At 45.1% G+C, this 18,241-nt stretch overlaps 1 long non-coding RNA gene across 2 annotated transcripts; it reads right to left on the bottom strand.

Annotated features, from left to right (window-relative positions):
* Positions 1 to 1,917: 1,917 nt before the first annotated feature.
* Positions 1,918 to 18,218, bottom strand: LOC132388326 (uncharacterized). 2 transcript variants are annotated; one of them, XR_009510211.1, is made up of 5 exons: positions 18,074 to 18,218; positions 14,304 to 14,476; positions 12,938 to 13,104; positions 4,359 to 4,579; positions 1,918 to 2,514 (listed from the first exon to the last, which is right to left on the bottom strand). It is a non-coding gene; the product is annotated as an uncharacterized LOC132388326 (long non-coding RNA). The 2 variants fall into 2 exon arrangements; XR_009510210.1 differs by lacking the exon at positions 4,359 to 4,579.
* Positions 18,219 to 18,241: the final 23 nt, after the last annotated feature.

The following is an 18,241-nucleotide window of genomic DNA, read 5'->3' as shown; positions in this document are numbered from 1 at the left end:
ATTGCAACTTAAACAAGATAATCAGAAGTTAATAGTGGTACATTTATAAATGTGTGTAAATATAACTCCCAAACTATTGAGCTCGGGGAGAAACAAGGCTCGGAGTCTTGAGAGGGTAAAGTATGAAGGTTCAGTTCAACTACAGAATAGGCGATAAGAGAGAGAGATTTGTAATCCAGGATAAATGGCAAGAGAAGGCAAATATGTCGATATTATGTAGATATGTAAATGTGTACATTCCTCAGGTTCCATGGTGGTAAAATGAAAGAACAGTCACTGTAGAATTTATCCGTCATCATTCCAAATCCACATACTGATTATCACCGAAAGTGACTTGTCACAAGGGGTATGTTTTCAGGTGAACTACCACACCACAGCCAGTCAAGGGTTAACACATAAGTGGTCTCCACAGGATATCCCAAATGAGATCCACTCCCATGGATCAAACAATGTGACATCCACACATTTGATGTACATGAATCGATAATTAACCCAACCTTGTGGGCATAGGAAACTTCTAAACAGTGACCCTTGGTCACTAGATCCCTGGTTTCAATCTTTCCATTTTTCCTCCTTCATCTCCATTTGACTCTGAGTGTCTGTGTCCTCGGTTAAAACTAAACAAGCTGAGCGATGTAAACAGGCTGCAAGTCAGACTGATTCATCTTCTTAATCTCTCTCTCTTAAAATGAGAGTCCACAGCAAAGGAAACCCAGGGATTCATAACAATGGCAAGTCCCCACTGTGAACTGACTGGTGTGCCAGTAGTTGTGATGACTGAGTGAATCCTATCCCACAGTCTAAGCAGGTGAATGGCTTTTCCCCAGCATGAACTCACTGATGATTCTGTAGGTGGGATGACTGAGTGATTCCCTTCCCACAGACTGAGCAGGTGTATGGCTTCTCCCCAGTATGAACTGACAGGTGTGCCAGTAGTTGGGATGACCGAGTGAAACTCTACCCACAGTCTGAGCAGGTGAACGGCTTCTTCCCAGTGTGAACTCGCTGATTCTGTATGTGGGATGACTGAGTGAATCCCCTCCCACAGACTGAGCAGAAGAACGGCTTCTCCCCAGTGTGAACTCGCTGATGTCTCTGTAGGTGGGATGACCGAGTGAATCTCTTCCCACAGACTGAGCAGGTGAATGGCTTCTCTCCAGAGTGAACTCGCTGATGTCTCTGTAGGTGGGATGACCGAGTGAATCTCTTCCCACAGACTGAGCAGGTGAACGGCTTCTCTCCAGTGTGAACTCGCTGATGACTCTGTAGGCTGGATGAATGAGTGAATCCCTTCCCACAGTCTGAGCAGGTGAACGGCTTCTCCCCTGTGTGCACTCGCTGATGTACCAGTAAGGTCGATGACAGAGTGAATCCCTTCCCACAGACTGAGCAGGTGTATGTCTTCACGCCAGTATGAACTGACTGGTGTGCCAGTAGTTGGGATGACCGAGTGAAACTCTTCCCACAGTCTGAGCAGGTGAATGGCTTCTCTCCAGTGTGAACTCGCTGATGACTCTGTAGGTGGGATGAATCAGTGAATCTCTTCCCACAGACTGAGCAGGTGAACGGCTTCTCCCCAGTGTGAACTCTCTGATGTCTCTGTAGTGTGGATAACTCAGTGAATCCCTTCCCACAGACTGAGCAGGTAAATGGCTTATCCCCAGTGTGAAATCGTTAATGTCTCTGTAGGTAGGATGACAGTGTAAATCCCTTGCCACATTCTGAACAGGTGAACGGCTTCTCCCTAGTGTGAACTCGCTGATGATTCTGTACATGGGATGAATGAGTGAATCCCTTCCTACAAACTGAGCAGGTGAACGGCCTCTCCCCGGTGTGAACTCGCTGATGTCTCAGTAGGTGGGATGGCTGAGTGAATCCCTTCCCACAGACTGAGCAGGTGAATGGCTTCTCCCCAGTATGAACTTGCTGATGACTCTGTAGGTTGGATGACTGAGTGAATCTCTTCCCACAGACTGAGCAGGTGAATGGCTTCTCCCCAGTGTGAACTCGCTGATGTCTCTGTAGGTTGGATGATGCAGTGAATCCCTTCCCGCAGACTGTGCAGGTGAATGGCCGCGCCCTGGTGTGAACACGCTGGTGTGCCATGAGGTCAGAAGACCGAAAGAATCCCTTCCCCGAAATTCAGCAGATGACCAGCCTCTGCCCAGTGTCATCTGACTGGTGTGTCCACAAGTGGGTTGCCCGACAGAATCCTTTCTCACACACAGAACAGGTGAATGGCCTTGCCCATTGTAAACTTGCTGATGTACCTTCAATTGTGATAACCGAGTGAATCCATTCCCACTGTCTGAGCAGGTGAAAGGCCTTTCTCCTGTGTAAAATAACGGGCTTGCTAGATGTTCAAATGACCAAGTGAATCCCTCCGCATAGTCTGAGCAGGAAGGACGGTTGATTGAATCCCTTGCTCCACTTCTTAAATATCTAGACGGAGACAGCAAAACTGGCGTGTCGTGTTTGAGATTCCTGGAGACAAATTTCTTCTCATTTTTTATCCTGTAAAAGATTGACAAAATCCATCAATGGGTGTAGGACAACATTTCAGATGAGATTACTTGAGTTGCCAAGGTTTGATTTAGTATCACACTGTTACAGTGAGGTTAAACCCAAGTTGGAAGATAAATCATCTCCTGACTGGGCAGAGTGCTGCTATCTGGAATGACCATCTATTCCCATATGCATTTCAAGTTCCAACTCCTTACAGTGCAGGGTTACAAACTGCAGCTGGATGCACATCTTGGAAGTGAGGGCATCAGGGACACTACAGGTCTTCCCATCTACCCTCCATACCCTCCAATACACCCTCTAACTTGTAATAACCAGTGTGTACATAAATCTTGCACTGTGCATTTTTTTTTTACCCAGTGACAAGATATGCACAGTGAATTTTTATAGAGAGGTATTCATTTTAAGAGCTGGCAAATCACTGTCAATAGGAACATTGATCTCCTCTGGGTTCGATCCAGTTCATCTGCACTCTCACACAACCTATGTAGCTGGCCTGTAATGGATAATGAAGGATTTTCTCACCAAAATTTTTTGCATATTGTCCATATGAGGTTTGCTTGCTAAGTTACACTTTAAAAAGTCAGATTTCCAAATATCACTCCACTTCTACCCATTTGCAAATTCTCCAGCAACTACTGCAACACCAGAATACACACGAGTATCACCAGTATTCCCCTGAAGCCTCCCCCATTGACTGACAGTGGTGAACTCAGTGATGGCAATGCCAATGAATATGAAGGGAAGGACAGGAGTCTGTCTCATTGGAGTCTGGCACATTTGGGATGTGAAAGATACTTGCTGCCCATGACAAAGGTGTTTGATATCATTATGTACCCAGAGAGAATGGGACAAAACATGTTCTCCCGGATAGAAAAGTCCAGAACAAGAGGAGGTAGAACAAGCAACAGACACAAAATGCTGGAGGAACTCAGCAGGCCAAGCAGCATCTATGGAAAAGAGTACTAATGCTGAATTCCTCCAGCATTTTGTGAGTGTTGCTTGGATTTCCAGCATCTGCAGATTTTCTCTTGTTAGTGATTGGAGGTAGAACAAAGGTGATTTTCTCAACTGGTGATGTAAAAGATTTTGTTCCCTTTCTCTGAGTTGCTAATCCTTGCCTTTATTATAGCTGGAGCTCAGCTCTATCTGAGAGATCCATCGGTTCCCATTCCCTCAGCAGCCGGAAGCTCCCCGGGGCCCATGTACGGATTGTGGTGCTGAGAGACAGGGACGAGAGCAGGACTGTCCCGGGATTGTTGGCCATGGTGTCCGGATTTCACAGGAATTGTCCTGAAGTCAGTGTTTAAGATAAAAACACAGAGAATTGCTCTTATCTGTACCCGACATTTTCAAGGCCTTCTGTGTACTGCGCGCATACGTGATACTCAGCGATGGCCTCAGCCTGACGCCTGCGTATTTCATCTGCACTTTAGAGCCAGCAAAATTCTTAACGCATCACGGTGCCATTAACCATTTCTGCAAGCACTGGTTCAATGACCATACCTCATTTTTTTTTATAGTGTGTGTAGAAAAAATCTGCAGCTGTTTTAACACAGAAAGTGGCTCCCATAAACAATATACTCAATATCAACGTGTATCTAATGCCAAAGTACAATGCTGTTATAAAACACAGGAGATTCTGCAGTTGCTGGAAATACAGAGACACACACATGCACAAAAAGCTGGAGGAACTCTGCAATTCAGAGAGCAACTAAGCAGCTAAGTACACAGGCTAAGCATGCTGAAGGGGCTCGGCCTAAACATTGTCTTTTTATTCCTCTCCAGATTTGCTGCCCGAAATTAACCACCATTTTTTTCCAAATGTTTCTGACCTTTCTTCTGTAGTCACATCCTGCTGGTTCCTCCTGATTCCTCCTCCTCCTCCTCGTAAACACTGGACCCCATCTCTCTCTGGAGCAACTTTTGGTTTTTGACTCTGCACCATCGAAGATTCACTCGCTACTCTGCTGTCAGACTTTAGAGGTGCATTGTGTTTCGAGACCCCAGGTTCACTTACAGTGAGTGTCGCTTTAAGTGCTTCACTGAGGTGGGGCTGTGACATCATTCACAAGGAGAGAGAGAGAGAGAGAGAACGTCAAAACCACAGTGAGCTCATCGTCTTTTTCACCCGGGACAAAATCATGCAGGTGTATAAGATGATGAGAGGCATTGGTCGTGTGGATAGCCAGAGGCTTTTTCCTCAGGGCTGAAATAGCTAACACGAGGGGAATAGGTTTAAGCTGCTTGGAAGTAGGTACAGGGGAGGCGTCAGAGCCAAGTTTTTTAAGCAAAGAGAGGTGTGTGTGTGGAATGCACTGCCAACGACGATGGTAGAGGTGGATACAATAGGGTCTTTTAAGATACTCTCAGATAGGTACATGGAGCTTAGGAAAATAGGTAGCTATGCGGCAGGGTAATACTAAGCAGCTTCTAGAGTAAGATACATGGTCGGCACAGCAATGTGGGACAAAGCATCTGTAATGAGTTGTGCATTTATATGTTTCCATGCAGTTCACGGGAAATCTCCTATCCCACAGAGTGGTGACTAGTTGCAACCTGTCATCTCAGGGAGAGTGAGAGGGGAACGGCAGGGAGAGATTTTGATATACGGATATGGAACAGAAACATGGGCAGGAACCAGATGGGCTGAGTGGCCTTTTTAGTGTACATTATGAGTGTGGTAGAGACAGTAAGTACCTGAGACACGGGATTTGATACAGAACTGATTTATCTTTCACAGATCCACAATATTAAACACCAATCTAGATTAAGACTAACATCAGCAGAACGGAGTCCTCCAATGCTCAGTGACCAGGGTTCAGTCCTGGGTGCAACGAGCAGCCACAAGAACTTCAGAATCAGAACCGTCCCTCATGATCCTGCAGCTGCTTTCAGTCACCGTGATGGCTAAACTTTTAACACAGAGATGACTTGAACATCCTCCCTGATGTAGGACTGCTCAGACCGATGATGTACGGGAGAAGGAAAAAAAAGAGATAATAAAGTTGTTCGCACCGTTAGGGATAAACAGAGAGGAAAAGGTGGAATGTTTCTTGAATGCATCTATTTTAACGCTGGGAACATTGTAAGAAAGGTGGATGAGCTTAGAGTATGGATTGATAACTGGAAATATGATGTTGTATCTATTAGTGAAACATGGTTGCAGGAGGGGTGTGATTGGCAACTAAGTATTCCTGGATTTTGTTGTTTCAGAAGGGCAAGGGGGGAGGTATTGCAATGCTTGTCTGAGAAAATATTGCAGCAGTGCTTTGACAAGATAGATTACAGGGCTCATTTAGGGAGCCTATTTGGGTGGAATTGAGGAATGGGAAAGGTATAGTAACACTTATAGGGGTGTATTGTAAACCACCGAATTGGAGGAGCAAATTTGTAAGGAGATAGCAGATATTTGCAGTAAGCACAAGGTTGTGATTGTGGGAGATTTTAAATGTCCACACATAGAAACGTAGAACATAGGTGCAGGAGTAGGCCATTAGGCCCTTCAATCCTGCACCGCCATTCAGTATGATCATGGCTGATCATCCAACTCAGAACCCTGTACCTGCTTTCTCTCCATACCCCCCTGATCCCTTTAGCCACAAGGGCCATTTCTAACTCCCTCTTAAATATAGCCAATGAACTGGCCTCAACTGTTTCCTGTGGCAGAGAATTCCACAGATTCACCACTCTGTGTGTGAAGAAGTTTTTCCTCATCTTGGTTCTAAAAGGCTTCCCCTTTATCCTTAAACTGTGACCCCTCGTTCTGGACTCCCCCAACATCGGAAGCAATCTTCCTGCATCTAGCCTGTCCAATCCCTTTAGATTTTTATACGTTTCAATAAGATCCCCCCTCAATCTTCTAAATTCCAGCGAGTATAAGCCTAGTTGATCCAGTCTTTCTTCATATGAAAGTCCTGCCATCCCAGGAATCAACCTGGTGAACCTTCTTTATACTCCCTCTATGGCAAGAATTTCTTTCCTCAGATTAGGGAACCAAAACTGCACACAGTACGCCGGCTGTGGCCTCATCTGCCATGAATTTGCCTACTCATCTAACCTCACCAAGTCACCCTGCATCCTCTTAGCATCCACACAGCTAACACTGCCACGCAGCTTTCTGTTATCCACAAAATTGGAGATGCTGCATTTAATTCCATCGTATAAATCATTATTGTAAACAACTGGGGTCCCAGCACAGAGCCTTGCAGTACCCCACTAGTGACTGCCTGCCAATCTGAAAAGGTCCCATTTACTCCCACTCTTTGCTTCCTGTTTGCCAACCAATTCTCTATCCACTTCAATACCATACCCCCAGTACCGTGCGCTTTAAGATTGCACACTAATCTCCTGTGTGGGACCTTGTCAAAAGCCTTTTGACAATCCAAATATACCACATCCACTTGTTCTCCCCTATCCATTCTACCAGTTACATCATCAAAAAATTCTTTAAGATTCGCCAGACATGATTTTCCTTTCACAAATCCATGTTGTCCTATTATTTCACTTCTTTCCAAATGTGCTGTTATTACATCTTTCAAAACAAACTCTAACATTTTACCCACCTCCAATGTCAGGCTAACCAGTCTATAATTCCCCGGTTTCTCTCTCTCTCATTTTTTTAAAAAAGTGAGGTCACATTAGCCACCCTCCAATCCTCAGGAACTAATCCAGAATCTAAGGAGTTTTGAAAAATTATCACTAATGCATCCATTATTTCTTGGGCTACTTTCTGAAGCACTCTGAGATGCAGACCATCTTGCCCTGGGGATTTATCTGCCTTTAATCCCTTCAATTTATCTAACACCACTTCCCTACTAACATGTATTTCCCTCAGTTCCTCCATCTCACTAGACCCTTGGTCCTCTACTATTTCCGGAAGATTATTTATGTCCTCCTTAGCGAAGACAGAACTAAGGTAGTTATTCAATTGGTCTGCCATGTCCTTGTTCCCTATGATCAATTCACCTGTTTCGAACTGAAAGGGACTTACATTTGTCTTAAACAATCTTTTTTCTGTTCACTTATCTATAAATCATTTACAGTCAGTTTTCCACTCTCAATCAGGAAATAGTATCGGAAAAGGGATTCCAGCTATCAGACGCTACAATCACTCTGTTAGGGTTCGAAGGCACGGAACGTACATATTCACGTACCCAGCCTCTGCAGGTGGAATTCCAGGGGAGCCAGTGTGAGGTTTCATTTACAGTCACCACCAGACGGGGGGTGTAATCTCGCAGGGAGAGACTTGCTCTGTCCGTTGGAAGTCGAGATTCTTTGCACAGTCAATGCTGTCACCCTTGTCAGGTGAACAACCGACAGCTTCCCCAGTTTCTGACCCCCAGGAGGAGGGCAATTAAATTGGACACTCCTTCTGCCAGCAGCCAACCCTCATGTGACTCTGCGCTTTGACCCTACGGGGTGCGCCACTGAGGAAAGCCAATATTATGCATCCCCCGAGGGACAGAAGTTCCCAGTCACGGTGATTAGAGAGGTTAAAGGAAGAGACGGTATTGCATTACTGGCCGAATTTCCGGATTTCCTTTGGCGACAGGCAGAACTGGTAGTTGCCCATACTGTGGCGACCCATTTCCTAGCGTATCCGAACCGACTCACAATTAGATAGCCTACGGGGGTTTGCGAGCACAGAGCTTTGGAGCCTCTGCGCCATGGGGGGCCGGTTGACAGAGGCTTAAAAGTGAGGCTGAAGTTTTCGAATAAAGTTTTTTCCTTCGACTGCAGTTACCAACTCCATGTCTTAATTTTAGCGTTGCGTGTAGCACACCGCTACAATACCACCATTAGGATTTGCACTGGGTTCAAGCCAAAGAGCCCAGGGTTCCTGCCCTACACCCTAACAAAACAAGCCTTCAGCACCGAGGGAGACTGTGGGTCGAGTCCAGGGGTGCGCAAACTTTTTGACTTGTGGGCCACAAAGGGTTCTAAAATTTGACAGGGGGGCTGGACCAGGAGCAGATGGACGGAGTGTTTTGGTAATACACCTCATAAGAGAAAATAAAATATCATGGGATATGTAGACAACATGTGCTTTAATTTCAATTGAAAATGCATTACAACAAAATATCTGTCTTTGAAGTCCCATGGTATTTAGCTATTTATTGAAATGACTTTTAAAACACTGAAAATTAAATGAATAAAATACAGCTTTTTTAAATAGTAACAGTTACTATTTTAAAGCACTGAAAATTCTGTTATCCTTCAAGATATTATCATCATCACTCTCCTCCTGCCTGTCTTTATTTCAAAAACGGTAGGAGATGCAGGTCTACTTGTCCTGCTCCTTCTTATTCAATAGTCCCCTGTGCCAAAACTCAACAATGACCAGCACAAGGACAGAACAATGACAGCGCGCCAGTATGCGGAGCGCGTTATTTGATCTGGAGCTCATTTTTTATCTTGAGAACGTACGTGCACCTGCGCACTACTCATGTCCATCACTTAACAGGAATGACGTAACATGTAATGCTTATTGAAAAAAATATTTTCAAATGCATTTTTTTACATAACACAACGAAGAAACTTATTTTTAATTTCAGTGGGAACAATGTTGTTGGTCTCCCTTTTTAGTTAGCGCATCAAAGTCTGGATTTAGTATTGTTGTGGTGATTCTCAGGATGGATCTGAGGTGTTGGTCAGTTAACTTGGATCTGTGGCTGGCTTTGTTGATGTTCATGACGCTGAACGCCTGTTCACACAAATAGGTCGAGCCGAACAAAGAGTAAAGCGCAAATGTGGAGTAATACGCTGCACCTCAACAAAGGTCAATGTGTAGCGGTGTGCTACATGCAGCGCTAAAATTACGACACAGAGTCGGTAACTGCAGTCGAAGAAAAAAAACTTTATTCGAAATCCCCAGCCTCACTTTTAAGCCTCCCTCAACCTGCCCCCCGAGGCGCAGAGGCTCCAAAGCTCTGTGCTCGCAAATCCCCGCAGGCTATCTCCCTTAGCCGGAACGCTGGCTAATTGTGAGCCGGTTCGGATGTGCCAGGAAATGGGTCACCACAAATGTATATAGAGTGCGTCATCTATTGGGAAAACGCCAGAATTGCGGGGAAAAAACGTTAACAAGGCTTATTAATATAATTTCATCAAGTTCTGCGGGCCGGATTAAAAAGCTTAACGGGCCGCATATGGCCCCCGGGCCGTAGTTTGCCCATGCCTGGTCTAGTCCAATATAGGAAGGAGTCTATGGTGAAGACGGGATATCTGGTAAGAAAACCTTTTAATGGTGGCCAATCCCATGCTGTACCCCATCTCTGTGCAATTTCAAGCCAAGAAGTCTGTCGCACCAACTGCCCCCCTGTCTGGATCAACATGAAAGAAGGACAGACTCTCCCATCCATTTAGCAATATCCCCTCAATCCCGAGGCAAATTTTTATGAGAATAGAAGCTCTTTTGTGGATCCAGCAGGATAACAATATTCTGACTATGCAATAGTGATGGGCAGTGAAGTAATTGAACAGGCCTCTTTTGAAGCAGCTGTCTCCGCCCAGAAGGCTGAGCTGTTTGCTCTGACTCGTGCCTGTATCCCAGCAACAGACTAAAGTGGGAACGTTTACACAGACTCCCGTTATGCATTTGGAATTGTACATGACTACTGGGCTCTCTGGGAACGTGGGGATTCCTGACTTTCTCTGCCCACCCCATTAGTAATGCCACCTTTGTAAACAACTTACTCACCGCTCTACAGCTACCTCGAGTTTTGTTTTGTTTTTTCTCTGAGGAGAAGCGAAAACTGTGGTCCCAGATGGGGTGCCAGTAAGACCCCGACCTAGGATTTTGGATCACCCCAGTGGGACAGGTTTGTGTTCCTACACAGTTTTTACCAACATTGGTCGATTATATACGTAATTATACACACCTGGGAAAGGAGGGAATGGTTGGTAACCTGTACCCTGCACACCGGGTACGAGTCCCTTGCCAGGTGGACCTTTTCGTGTCTACAAGTTGATTTTATTGAATTGCCTAGAGTACATTGCTATAGATACTGCTTAGATATTATAGATGTGTTTAGTAGATGGGTTGAAGCTATTCCAACTACCAACAATACTGTTATGACTGTTGTGAAGGTATTATTACAGGATATAATTCCCAGGTACGGCCTGCCAGAGATGCTGAGCTCTGACAATGACCCACACTTCGTGATGAAAGTAAACAAAGGCATAAGTAATGAACTAGCTATCCAGCAACAATTCAACTTTGTACTCCACCCACGGGCCGCTGGCACAGTGGAGAGAGCCAATGGCACTCTGAAGAGTAAATTGGCCAAACTAACAGTGGAGAATGGACTCAGTTGAAAGTCCTACCAGTTCCATATGAGGGTTACTCCACAGGGGAAAACAGATTTGTCACCAGCTGAAATTATTTATGGATGGCCCATGAGGACACCCTGGGGACTAAGACCTTGTGTACCATTGCTCCCAGAAAGTCTACCAACAAAATTGGATATTCATACCCAAGGGGAAGACATGGGGAAATATATATGCTAACTAACCAAAATTTTCCAAGCATACATTCACAGGTACGACAGACTTACAAGGAAGAGAACTACTCTGCAGAGAGGAGTGACTATCCCACCATGGAACCTGGGATACTTTTTTCCGGACAAACAACTGGGATTGAGGGAACCTTGGACCTCGGTGGAGAGGACCATATTAGGTGTTGCTGACCACTTAGATGGGTGTGAAACTGAAGGGGCAATCTCGGTGGATACAGCAATTAGGTGCCAAACATGTTACTGAAGGAACTGTGTAGAAGGTCCCTCTTAGATTAATGGAAAACGTATTGGTTGTTAGTGGTGTTCATGGTTATGTCTTTGAGAGGGCTCACCCCAGCATCCGGGGGCACCCATGTCAACATTTCCATCTTTCTGTCATACCTATGCCAAACAGGTAGAACTAGGGGCCTGCTGGGTTTGTGCTGAAATTCCACAGCATGGTCAAACTGTGGTTCCAATGTCAGTAATCCTGCTCAACCAGAGTGAGGAACTCTCAGCCCGGGCTTTCTCAAATAACTTCCGGGGAAGTGAGATGAGGACCTGTGGTCCAGTCAGAGATGACTGCGGCTGTCAGTGTTTTGAGGGATGGTGTCTCAGACCCCCATCAAATGGAACTTCCAATACTGGGAAACATGCATCCTGGCCATACTTGCAGGTGCCCAGCAGCCGAGAGGAACAACTGAGTCTGCTTGATTTTGAATGATTACTTTTCTCTCCTATGGAGTAGCCAGGAATTCATTAGAGATAATCAATTTGGATACAGCACTTGAGGAGCTGGCCACAACACTGCAGGGGCCCTGACAGTAACAGAAGCCCAAGTAATGGAAATATCCACTGAAATGATTGCAATCTGGCAAACAGTCGTACAGAATCGTACGGCTTTAGAGTTTATCCCAGCTGAGAAAGAGGGAACCTGTGCTGTTATTGACACAGAATGCTGCATGTATATCCCCTAATGAATTTACTAACATTACATCCCTCTCCGAGCACACTGAAAAGGAGATTGACAGCATCAAGAAAGTAGGGCAGGATTTACACGGGTTCACCGATTACACGGGTGATCTGTGAAGGCCTATTTGGTAATATGTGGGGAATAAGACTGCATTATGGCCTAATATTTGTATATATCTTTGTTACAATTACTGTTGTACACTGTCTTTACCCACTGATAAGTCAATGCTGTCGTCAGTTGCTTTCTCTGTAAAAAGTTACTGCGTTGTTGATAATGTAATGATCAAAAGGAGGGAAGGATAAAGTGTGTAAAATGGTTAACACTTTGTTAAACAATAGCAGCCTGTTTTTCTGAAAGAAAATTCTGATGATCAATAGATGTACTAAGCCATGCTGAGCCATATTTCTTCTTGAGGGTAGCGAGCTAGGGTTTCCGGATGCTTATCTCCTTGCGCATTCACATGTAGAGATAGGATAGCTTCAGTCTGTTCTGTGTGGGTAAACCATTATGACTATTTTGTAGTTTGTCTTTAGGGGCTCCAGCCTGTCATGTAGTACATAGCCTGTCTTGTGTGGGGGTATCTGGATGGATATATCTGTGGTGTAAGGGGAATTGTTAGTCAGTTAGTGGATTGGGTGGGAACAGTCACAGACTGTTCCTGTTTGAGCAACTAACTAAGTAAGCCCCGGGTGCTTGGAATAAAGAGTTTGTACCGTACGGTCTCTGAGTGACTTTATCCGGATTCGACTTCCACAGAATGGGAATGGTTTTAAAGGGCTGCGCTGCTGGAAGCTCATTACCAGACCTGGAGTGATTGCAACTGGGTCTGACAGAGGCATAACTGGTTCTTCTGGGCTCATTCTCCAACTCCAACTATCTCCTACCTTCCTTTGTACAGGTATGTAATGTCTAAAGGACCAGTGTTTGAGTAAATGAGACTCACCAGACTTTCTCCTGACTGAATCAATGGAAACCCTGAGTCAGATGGGTCCTCTCCAGTCGGTGCTCTCAGTCCTCGGGCTGGTTCACTTGTTGCTGTTCCCTTGTCTTAGCCGTGGTTTGCTTCTAGTTGGGGTTTTTCTTCCAAGAAACCTCTCACCGCAGGTCTAACTTTAACCAGAGAGACAATGAAGCACAATAACAATAAAAAGGAGAACCAAACATTTCTGGTTAATGTTACTGAGAACAAAACGTAGAAAGCTGATATAATGATCTCAGTAAACATTTTTTTATTGTCACTCACACATCACAAAACAATACGGGATAAGGAGGAGCCATCATTCAGTCAGGAACAGAATTATGTGATTTGGTCCAACTGGTCTGCCCCACCATTTAACCATGGCTGATTTTCATTCCAACACCACATTCCTGCCTTCCTCCTGTAACTCTGAGCTGCTCAGCAATCATCAATATGTTAATCTCTGTCATATGTATACCCAAATGGCAGCTTCAACCAACTCTGTGGCAACAAATTCCACAGATCAGACATCTTCTGGCTGAATTTTTTCCTCCTCTCAGTTTTAAAGGAAAGCTTCTTTATTCCGAGACTGTGCCATCAGATCACAGTCTAATGGAAACATCCTCTCCATGTCCACTGTATCCAGGATTTTCAGTATTTGGTAGGTTTATTTAACCAAACATCCCTCCACCATCCCCACCGTCCCTTTGAACTCCATTGAGCACTGATCCAGAACAATCAAATGCTCCTCATACATAACGCCGAACATTCCTGAGATTATTCTTGTAAACCTTGTTCACAACAACTGTACTGAACCCATTTCTAGGAATAACAAACTAATTGGCACCAGGGTAATTTGCAGGGAAAAGTTGTGGTTACTTTATTGTTCAACTATCAAAGAGTGAGCCATTTCCACTTCCACATTAAAACTGATACATTTTAGGAAACATAAACCAATCCAGAGTGAATGTAATAAAAAGAAATTGGAATGACCAAACTGCTCAGCAGGTAAGGAACAGCTGTGGGGAGGGGGACAATCTTTACAATTCAGGTTAATAACATTTTGTCAGGATGACTTCAAACATTTTCAGTTTTTAGTGCAGATCTCCAGCAACTTAAGATTGTGCCCGATTTCCACCACTTCATCCAGATTTGACTTCCACAATATGTGAGTGATTTTAAAGGGTTGGGCTGCTGGAAGCACATTACCGGACCTGGTGCGATTGCAACTGTGTCTGACAGAGGATAAATGTTTCTTCTGGGCACATTCAGTCTCAACAACTTTTTCCCATCTTCTATTGTACAGGTATGTAATGTATAAAGAACCAGTGTTTGAGTAAATGAGACTCACCAAACTTCCTCCTCACTGACTCACTGGGAACTCCAAGTCAGCTGATTCAGTGTTGTTCTCTCCAGTTGATGCTCTCAGTCCTCGGGCCAGTTCTCTTGTTGCTGTTCCCACATCTTTAGCCATGGTTTGCTTCCAGTTGGGGTTTTTCTTCCAATAAACCTCTCACCGCAGGTCTAACAGTAACCAAAGAGATAATGAAGCACAGTAACAATGAAAAAGAGAACCAAACATTTCTGCTTAATATTACTAAGAACAAAACTCACTGAAATTTAAACGTTGAAGCCAAATATAATAATCTCAGTGAACAATATTATATTGTCGCTCACACATCAAAAAACAATATAGGATACGAAGGAGCCATCATTCTGTCATGGTAGTACAGGAACAGGATCAGGTGATTTAATCTATCTGGGCTATAAACATGTAGGAGCAATGTGTGGTTCAGTGCCATGCTCAAGGATACAACACATTGCCTGGCCTGAGGCTCAAACTCATGACCTTCAGATTGCTTAACCACTTGGCCACATGCACATCACAGAAACCACTCTCCCCCCTAGACTTCCCAGTCCCTCGGTAAAGCAGGCAGTGAAATCAAAGATCCCCAAAACCTGAGACGTTCTCCTTTCTCAGCCACCCCAGTCCAGGAGAAGACACAACAGTCAGAAAGCTCAAGGACAAATTTGAGCAGCCTCAGGAAATGAGGCGAGTTGGGGGAAGTTAACGGGACTCAGTGACCAACATCAGATTCCCCAACACAACATAGAGGAAGTACCCTGACCCATCTGGGGACTCTGAGCACACACCACGTCATCTTGCATTACAAAGTGAAGGGTAGGGCAGATCGACAGTAAACAGACTCACGTGACCTGTCAGTGGGTCTCCCTTTTCAACTCTGTGGAAATAGACATCCTGGGCTCCAGGTTTGGATCGTTCAATGCAGATTAAGTGAAGTCTACACATTTTTGCCCAGCCCAGATAATCGGAAAATAAATGAGTAATTGGTCCTCAGTTCGGGGCTCACGGCCAACATCGGATCTCCCCGCTCGGGATCGGTCTCAATACTCCCCGATGGGAACGCAGTATCTTCAGCCCACAGACAGTGATTCCAACCCCTGGCTCCCCCACCCAGGAGGTGAGGAGCCTTCCCTCGATCCCACAGGTGATGCACTTCAGCACTGAGCGGAAAAGAAAACACCACCCAAACGGAGACATTGAACATGCGCGAAGTGAGTGTCACATCATCCGGAGGGCGGGTCCTCGGAAACAGGTGCACAGGTGCTGCCCATCTGCTGTTAAATGGGAGGGGCAAACGGGATCACGTGAACAGTCAGGTCTCCCACCCCAGGCAGAGTTCTCCAGCTACCCACCACTCTGTGTAAAGAAACAAACTTGCTGCTTACATCTCCTCTCACCATAAATATATCAGACATTTCAACCCCCAGGAAAAATAGATTGTCTGTCCACTCAGAATCCGAATCAGGTTTATTATCACCGGTGTGTGTCATGAAATTTGAAAACCGTGCAGCAGCAATTCAATGCAATACATATTATAGAAGGAAAAAAAAACAATATAAAATAATAAAAATAAACAACTAAATCATTTACAGTTCATCTGGGACCCTTACTCTTTGTGATTTTGATAAATGACCTGGATGAGGAAGTGGAGGGATGGGTTAGCAAGTTTGCTGATGACACAAAGGTTGGAGGAGTTGTGGATAATGTGGAGGGCTGTCCGAGGATTCAGTGGGACATTGATAGGATGAACAAATGGGCAAAAAAGTGGCAGATGGAGTTCAACCAGGATAAGTGTGAAGTGATTCATTTTGTTAGGTCAAACATAATGGTAGAATATAACATTAATGGTAAGACTCTTGGCAGTGAATAGGATCAGAGGGATCCTGGGGTCCCAGTCCATAGGACACTCAAAGCTGCTACGCAGGTTGACTTTGTGGTTAAGAAGGCATATCAATCTTCAATCAATCTTCATCAATCGTGGGATTGAATTTAGGAGCCGAGAGGTAATGTTGCAGCTATATGTGATGCTGATCACACCCCAATGTGCTCAATTCTGGTTGCCTCACTACAAGAAGCATGTGGAAACAATAGAAAGGGTGCAGAGGAGATTTACGCAGATGTTGCCTGGATTGGGGAGCATGCCTTATTAGAAAAGTTTGAGTGAACTCGGCCTTTTCTACTTGGAGCAACAGAAGATGAGAGGTGGCCTGATAGACGTGTATAAGATAATGACAGGCATTGATCATGTGGATAGTCAGAGACTTTTTCCCTGGTCTGAAATGGTTATGGCAAGACAGCACAATAGGTACCTGGAGACACTGGAGAAAAGTAAAGAAATACTAGCTTAGAACAATAGAGGGCTACGGATAACCATAGTAATTCCTAAGTTAGGGTCATGTTGGCACAACTTTGTGAGCTGAAGGGCTTGTATTGTGCTGTAGGTTTTCTATGTTTCTGTGAATAAATTAAAAATCGTGCAACAAACAGAAATACTATATATTTTAAATGTGAGGTAGTGTTCAAGGGTTCAAAATCCATTTATCAATCGGATGGCAGAGGGGAAGAAACTGTTCCTGAATCACTGAGTGTGAGCCTTCAGACTTCTGTACCTCCTACCTCATGGTAACAGTGAGAAAACGACATGCCCTGGGTGCTGGAGGTCCTTGATAATGGACGCTGCCTTTCTGAGACATGGCTTCTAATCGTCTGGTAATCTTCTAAACGTCTATCCAGTCTCACCCCAGCCGGCAAGGCTCCGGAGAATACGACACAATTTTGTCCAACCTCCCGTTACAGCTCAGGCCCTCTAATCCAGGCAATATACTGGTAAACCTTTTCTGCGCCCACTCCAAAGCCCCGATATCCTTCCGAGAATGGGAGCGACCAGAACTGTATGAAAGACTCCAGATGTGGTCTAACTAGTTTTATAAAGCTGCAACGCAACTTCCCGACTTTTGAACTCAATGCTTCAACTAATAAAGACAACCATGCCATTTGTCTTCATAACCACCCGATCAATCTGTGCAGTCTCTCTCAGGGAGCGATGAACTTGGAGTCTAAGATCCCTCTGATCATCGACACTGTTCAGGGTTTTGCATTTAACAGTGTACTGTCGCATACATTCGACCTACCGAGCTGCCAAGATGATCATCACTTATCAAATCTCACTGAGATTTCTCAGGTCCTGTTGAATTTATTACCAAGTGCACAAGTACGGGAAGGTACAGGGACAGAGAAACACTGAATTGTGGCAGCATCACTGGCAAGTACATTCAGATAACACACAGAACAGCAATTTTACAATTCTCTGTCAGTAACAAGATAGAAACATGTTTTACGTCATCCTGCTAATAGGACCAGAACAACGGGCTGAGCGGCGGCTCATCTCAGACGGTTCGGTGTGAAGGTCTCACAACCCGGACCGACCTCGGCAGATTCTGTGAAGGAAGCGAGGCGAGGCCGCCAGTTCGGGAAAGTTCATCCCCTCCTCCATCAGGTTGCACCGATCACCTTGTGTTTCTCTCTCCCTCCCCACCCCCACCTTTTATTCTCCAGTCCTGCCGAAGGGCAGTAATGTCGGTAATGTCGACTGTATTCTTCCCCTAGATGCTGCCCGGCCTGCTGAGTTCTTCCGGCATTTTGTGCGCGTTGTTCGCATTTCCAGCATCTGCAGATTTTCTCTTGTTTAAGTTCGGGAAAGTTAACTCACTACCCAACGTCAGACCTCCCCGCTCGGGACCGTCTTCAATACTCACTGAATGGAAATTGCTGGTGTTGCCCCGCAGAGAATAATCCGTCTCCGGCTCCCTGTCCAAGGGGGCGAGGACCCCCTCCCGATCCCGATCCCGATCCCGAACCCGGACCCGCCGCTGACCCACTTCCACAAAGAAAAAAAAATCACTGCCTGGCTCGGCATGCGCAAT

The sequence above is a fragment of the Hypanus sabinus genome, unplaced genomic scaffold (assembly GCF_030144855.1).
Source record: "Hypanus sabinus isolate sHypSab1 unplaced genomic scaffold, sHypSab1.hap1 scaffold_298, whole genome shotgun sequence".
NCBI classification, from domain to species: domain Eukaryota; kingdom Metazoa; phylum Chordata; class Chondrichthyes; order Myliobatiformes; family Dasyatidae; genus Hypanus; species Hypanus sabinus.
This window is presented reverse-complemented; position numbering and strand designations above follow the sequence as displayed.